The 6,056-nt window shown below is 44.7% G+C and overlaps 1 pseudogene; it reads left to right on the top strand.

Moving 5' to 3' along the window:
* The first annotated feature begins 957 nt into the window (after positions 1-957).
* Positions 958-2,487, top strand: LOC144139978 (uncharacterized; annotated as a pseudogene).
* Positions 2,488-6,056: the final 3,569 nt, after the last annotated feature.

Here is a 6,056-nt window from a genome sequence, read left to right as displayed (position 1 = left end):
ATCTCGGCCGGCTTCTCGCTTGCACACAGGGTCTCTGGCGGCAGAGCCTGACACATGCGGTAGCCCTAGAATGATGTCAACCCCCATAATTGTGAGCAGCTGTAAACCTGCTCTTTACCAGAAACACATAGGGGGCTGGTCGATGTGAGTGCCTGTGAGCAGATTGTTCACATGCGCCTTATTATCTATTGTGTGGTTTCGCTGCTTGTTTTGTAGTTTTTTATTGAGTACTAAACTCTATGCTGTATGCCTGATTGCAAAGCAAGATTGCACTGGGCTTCTCTACGGGCAAATGCTGGGTCCTGCGTAGCCTGATGCATGCACTCGGCATCTTGGTCATGAATTGCTGGATCATGCCTGGTTTGTTTGTTTGCGACACGAAATTTTCTGTCCAACGAGGAATAACGTCTTCCCTGTGAAAAATCTTAGGTTCTCCAGGGCTCTTTACTTCAAGTAGTAAATGGTGTCACGAAAAGTAAACAATCTGTTTACACAGATCGAACAGTATCAGGTACACGTGCAATATTGGTACCATGAATAAATTTGGCATGATAAAATGACATTTTTGCAGCAGCAGCAGCATCCATCGTGCACGGACTCACGCTGGTCTTCTGTGTTTTGCACAGATAACCCAGAGACAGCCCTGAAATTGGTTCCCGGCCTGGATTCCTACATCGCATGTCCGTCAACACGACTGAGTATTTTGCGCCCCGGACGAGCTGCCACGAGCGAACCAGGGCCACCGTCAGCTGATAGGCGCTACTGTCGCCCATCAAGCATATAAGTAGTTCCACGGGCCGGAGCGGCCCCTTACATTCTGGCAGCAGCGGCAGCACCCATCGTGCACGGAGTCACGCTCGTCTTCTGTGTTTTGCCCAGGTTAGTTTTGTTTCTGAGCAAACTTTTCTCCATAACTGTTGATGTTTCCGCTGCCTCTGCTGCTGCCAACGTGTGATTATGTGATCTGATGGGCAATGCGCCGCATGCCACAAGTGCTTATCAACTCCCGGGTGTACAATTTAGTGCAGTGACTGTTCTTGTAAATACCACACGGGAGTATGTTCGGGAGTACCGAAAAAAAAATTGATCACATCTATCCGCGGGGGGAAACCATGGGGTGATGCGACGCATCTGGGCCGTGCTTGTTACGGTTGCGGTGACCAACGCGGTAGCAGACCTGTTAGTCTCCATTCAAATCATCGGTGGTCATCGGATGTCATCGGAGCGGTGGCGGTGGTGCGACTCAGCGGAGCGGCGCAGTTATCGCGTTTATATGTACCGCGCGTTAACGGTGAGGGGAATGAGAGAGAGTAGCGCATGCGCATGTGTTAACCGAGCGCTAACGCGCGCTGACGAACAGCTGGCATGGCGAGGGGAGCGAGCGCTAACGCAAGATGGCGCTGCGGTGAGAGCGGCGTTACCCCACAGCTGTCGTGACGAGGAGAATGGGGAGAGGCGTGCGGACTACGGATGGATGGAGGGACAAGTGAGTCAAAGAGATGCATCGCATCTAAAAATAATCAAAACCAAGGGAGAGGCATACCAGTAGCTTGGCGGTGTCCCACATGCAGGAGAAACAAACTAAGCGAACCAGTTAAGAAATTAAACGAAGAACTTGAAAGACAAGATGTACGAACCCGCCGCGGTGGCTCAGTGGCTAAGGCGTTGCGCTGCTGAGCACGAGGTCGCGGGTTCGATTCCCGGCCGCGGCGGCCGCTTTTCTGATGGAGGCGAAAAGCAAAAACGCCCGAGTGTACGAGATTTCGGCGCACGTTAAAGATCCCCAGGTGGTCAAAATTAATCCGGAGCCCTCCACTACGGCGCGCCTCATCGCCTGCGTTGCGTCGGCGCGTTAAACCCCCACAATCAGAATCAATCAGACAAGATGTACGAATTCTGTTAGTTACGGTTAACGACCAACTTCTGCCCTTGAGAGATGTGGAAGGTATTTAGGATTCATTGCAGTTCTTGAGCGAGCAGTATGATGACTTACTACGGCGGGTTGAGCAGAATGAACATCATATCAAAGAACTCAGGCGCCGGACAGAAAAACTTGAGACCTAGAACAGTAATGTCTGTGAAATGAAAGCTGAACTCGACAATCTGGAATAGAGAAGCCGGCGTTTCAATTTAGAATTCCATGGCATCATGTCTACGAAAAACAAAGACCTACTGAACAAAGTGAATGCGCTGGCACCTGACGTTGAGCTCCTGCCCTTTCCAGACGATGCTGTGGTAGCGATTCACCGTCTGCCATCCAAGAAAGGAAAAATACCGGGCATATTATGCCGTTTTGCAAGGCAGGAAGATAGGGACAAATAGTGGAAAAACAGCAACAAACTTCGCTGACGTGATGATCAAGTGTACATACCCGAGAACCTGACTAAACGAACTCGTGCTTTGCTTCAAGAAGCAAAAAGCTGGGCAAAGGATGCAAATTTCAAGCACGCATTGCACAACAACGGCCGAGTTCTTGTTCGTAATTGATTGATTCAAGCCTTTATTGGAGGAAAGGGGAGGCCCGGAGGCCATGAATGGGGGAATGGGAAGTGGAGAAAGACAGGACTCGCTCCGTTCACTTCCCATTCCCAAATCTATATCTATATTATTGACGTGGTCAGCATTAGCCCTAGCGCTGCAGTCATTATTTATGCTGATGAGACCAGCACATTTTTACGAGGAAATTCGGCGGACGAATTAGTTGGCGAAGCAAATTTTGATTAAAAATATAAATAGCTGGACTGACAAAAACCACCTGAAAATAAACACGAGCAAAACCAAATCTGTAATATTCAGAAGTAAAATTAAAAAGTAACATTAAGGCAAAAAATTCAACCGCGGTTGATATTGCACCCAACATTAAAGAACTAGAAGTGGTCTTCCAGGAAACCTTGGAACGAGCACATCGACACAATATCAAATCAGCTCAAATAGTGTTACTCGTTTACGGGATCGCCTGATCCTTCCGACACATATAATGATATAAATTTGCAACTCTTTATTTTGCTCAAGAATGAACTATTGTCATTTAGTTCGGGCATCCACTAGTCATGAAATTATACAAAAAATATATTCTCGACAAAAAAGCTTCCACATGCTGTAGAGGACGTGCCTTCACATTATCACACCTACCCGTTGTTTGAAAAGTACAATATGATGCCGTTAGAGAAGATGTACAACTTTAGAAAAACGAAAGCCTATGAACAAGAAATAATGAGGACACATGTATTCTTGACTCAACTTGCCAACGTGAAAAGAAATTCTCAGCTTTATAAAGCGCGAAACTGCGAAATTTGGAACGTTAAAACTTGTAGAACAACATATGGGCGACTTATGCTGGGAAACAGGCTTCCGAGGCTACTAAATGCTTTACACGAACTTAACTTTCAGCTGCAAAGCAACACTTTCAATGCAATAGGTGCCGTTCTTGCAATTAATCACATTGACACAATATAATAGCGCGCGCATGCCTATGAGTGTCAGCTATAGTGAATATGTCGGTGTACGCTAGACATGGCGGTTTATAACCAGCTCATATTTTTTTAAGTCGTGTATTGAATAATTTGTGTAATTCTATATGTATAGTGTACTCTTTATATAATATGGAGTAATTTAAATCTCTATACATGTAATATTAGGGTAATCAATATGTATTAACTGATTTTGTACATCCGTCGGTGTACATTATCTTTTGTGTATGCTCTGTATGCAAGGCGTGAGTATTTATAGTGGGCTCACATTTTCCTTCGAGTCCTGTATTCAGTGATTTATCTGTTCAGTACATATTTTTCTTTTTTCGCTTTTTCTTTTCTTTCTCGTGTTCTTGTTATTGTTGTTGTTTTTTTACATTCTTCAATGGCGCAAGGGATGCCATATTTCTACGCGGCTTATTTTTTTTTATGTACTGTAGAACGCTGTTGTACGTTGGTGCCAAAACGGGGGCCCGCAGCTCCGTCAAGCTTGCCTTGAGAAGGCTTTTTCTTCCGGCCTCCGGCATTGTGTAATCTGTACATAATGCCAATAAAGTTCATTGTTCAAATTCTCCCGCAGCAGAATAGGTTGTGTGTGACCTCTGATTTGCTTAATTTACATGATTGAGTTCCTAGGCTACAGGTCTTTTGTATATGGGTGGTTCCCTGCAGGTAGAAAAACCAATATTTAACTTAACTAGGTTGTTTATGTTATTGTAGAAACTTTATAAGTGTCATTGCTGCACCGATGAGATCACCATCGTTGGTGCCCGTCATCATGCGTGGGCAGTTTTATCTTGAGTTGCTTCGTCTTTCTCTAATCGCCATATTCTAAATAGAATCACCACCGTATCAGCGCGACGTTGTGGTCCTTGGTCTCTGCTCTTATTTTTTAGTTATGCCTGTTTCAGCTGTCATCCTACTATCGCGATTAACATAAGGTAAACTTGCTGACATGCATTTTCTATATCCTTTGGAATCAGTTTGTGATGGTTTCGAATATAATTTTAGTTCATAAAACCATTTACCTAAGGAAAGTAGAGTAGTCAGAACATAAGGTGAACATATGTTCAATTCCCCAGGTATGAACAATGCCTAGATTCATTGCCTTCCAGAAATAAATAACGCAGTGAACATTGTGCACATAGTTTGGGTGACAGGTCAGTATGATCTACTCACATCTTCCCCTTGCCCGGTGATACAGTTAGTAACAGGGCTGCCTTGCGTTTCAATGGGTGCCACTAAGCGGAGCAACAGTAACCTCCTGCAATCACACAACACAAGGGCGGCACGACAACCACAAGAAAAAGAGAGACAGTAGCCTTTCCATAGTAAGCCGGAATGATCAAAATCATTTTTATTCTTGTAGCAAATAAATATAAAAGTTAACCGGGAGATAATATTGCAGCCATGAAACAGTCTGCAGTCAGGTAAACAAAAAACAAAACACGGAAGCAACAAAGATGGCTGTATAACAGTTGTACGGTAAAATTATACGAGAAAATGTGGTAGTGGGGCCAAATTGCAGCCACAGAAGAACACATGAAGTCAGGCTACAGAGCCCATGAGCCTCATCAAGACAAAAACATATAAGATAAATACATTACAGCCACATGGGAACAAGTGGCAATGTCAGGCTACAGTGGGCAATAGACCTTGTCGAAATGATTACATAAATACACTGCAGCCACGTGAGAACAAGTGGCGATGTCAGACTAGAGTGGGCCATGAACCTCGTCAAAATGGTACCATAACATAAATACACTGCAGTAACATGAGAAGAAGTGGCCATGTCAGACTAGAGTTGCCCATGGACCTCGTCAAAACGATAACTTGACAAAAATACACTGCAAGACATGAGAACAAGTGGCGATGTCAGAGGAGAGTTGCCCTTTGACCTCGTCAAAACGATAACCTAACAAAAATACACTGCAATAACATGAGAAAAAGTGGCGACGTCAGACGAGAGTTGGCCATAGAACTCGTGGAAATGATTACTTAAAAAAATACACTGCTGCCACATGAGAACAACTGGCGATGTCAGACTAGAGTGGGCCATGGGCCTGATAAAAACGGTAGCATAACATAAATACACTGCAGCCACATAAGAACGAGTAGCGATGTCAGACTAGAGTTGGCCATGGACCTCGTCAAAATTGTAATATAGCGTACACTGCAGCCAATGAGAACAAGTGGCGTATTCGAATAGAGTTGGCCATTGACCTCGTCAAAACTGTAGCATAACATAGATACACTGCAGCCACTTGAGAACAAGTGGCGATGTCAGACGATAGTTGGCCATGGACCTCGTCTAAATGATAGCTTAACAAAATACACTGCAGCCATATGAGAACGAGTGGCGATGTCAGACTGAAGTGGGCCATGGACCTCATCAAAATGGTAGCATAGCATAAATACACTGCAGCCACATGAGAACAAGTGGCAATGTCAGGCTAGAGTTAGCCATGGCCCTCGTCGAAAGGTAGCATAGCATAAAAAAACTGCAGCCACATGAGAACAAGTGGCGATGTAACAGGAGAGTTGGCCATGGACCTCGTCAAAACGGTAGCATAACATATATACACT

This window comes from Haemaphysalis longicornis, unplaced genomic scaffold, assembly GCF_048455015.1.
Source record: "Haemaphysalis longicornis isolate Haplotype H1 unplaced genomic scaffold, Haemaphysalis longicornis Haplotype H1 scaffold_5, whole genome shotgun sequence".
Lineage (NCBI taxonomy): Eukaryota > Metazoa > Arthropoda > Arachnida > Ixodida > Ixodidae > Haemaphysalis > Haemaphysalis longicornis.
Note: the sequence above shows the minus strand (reverse complement) of the source record. Positions and strands in the feature narration are given on the sequence as shown.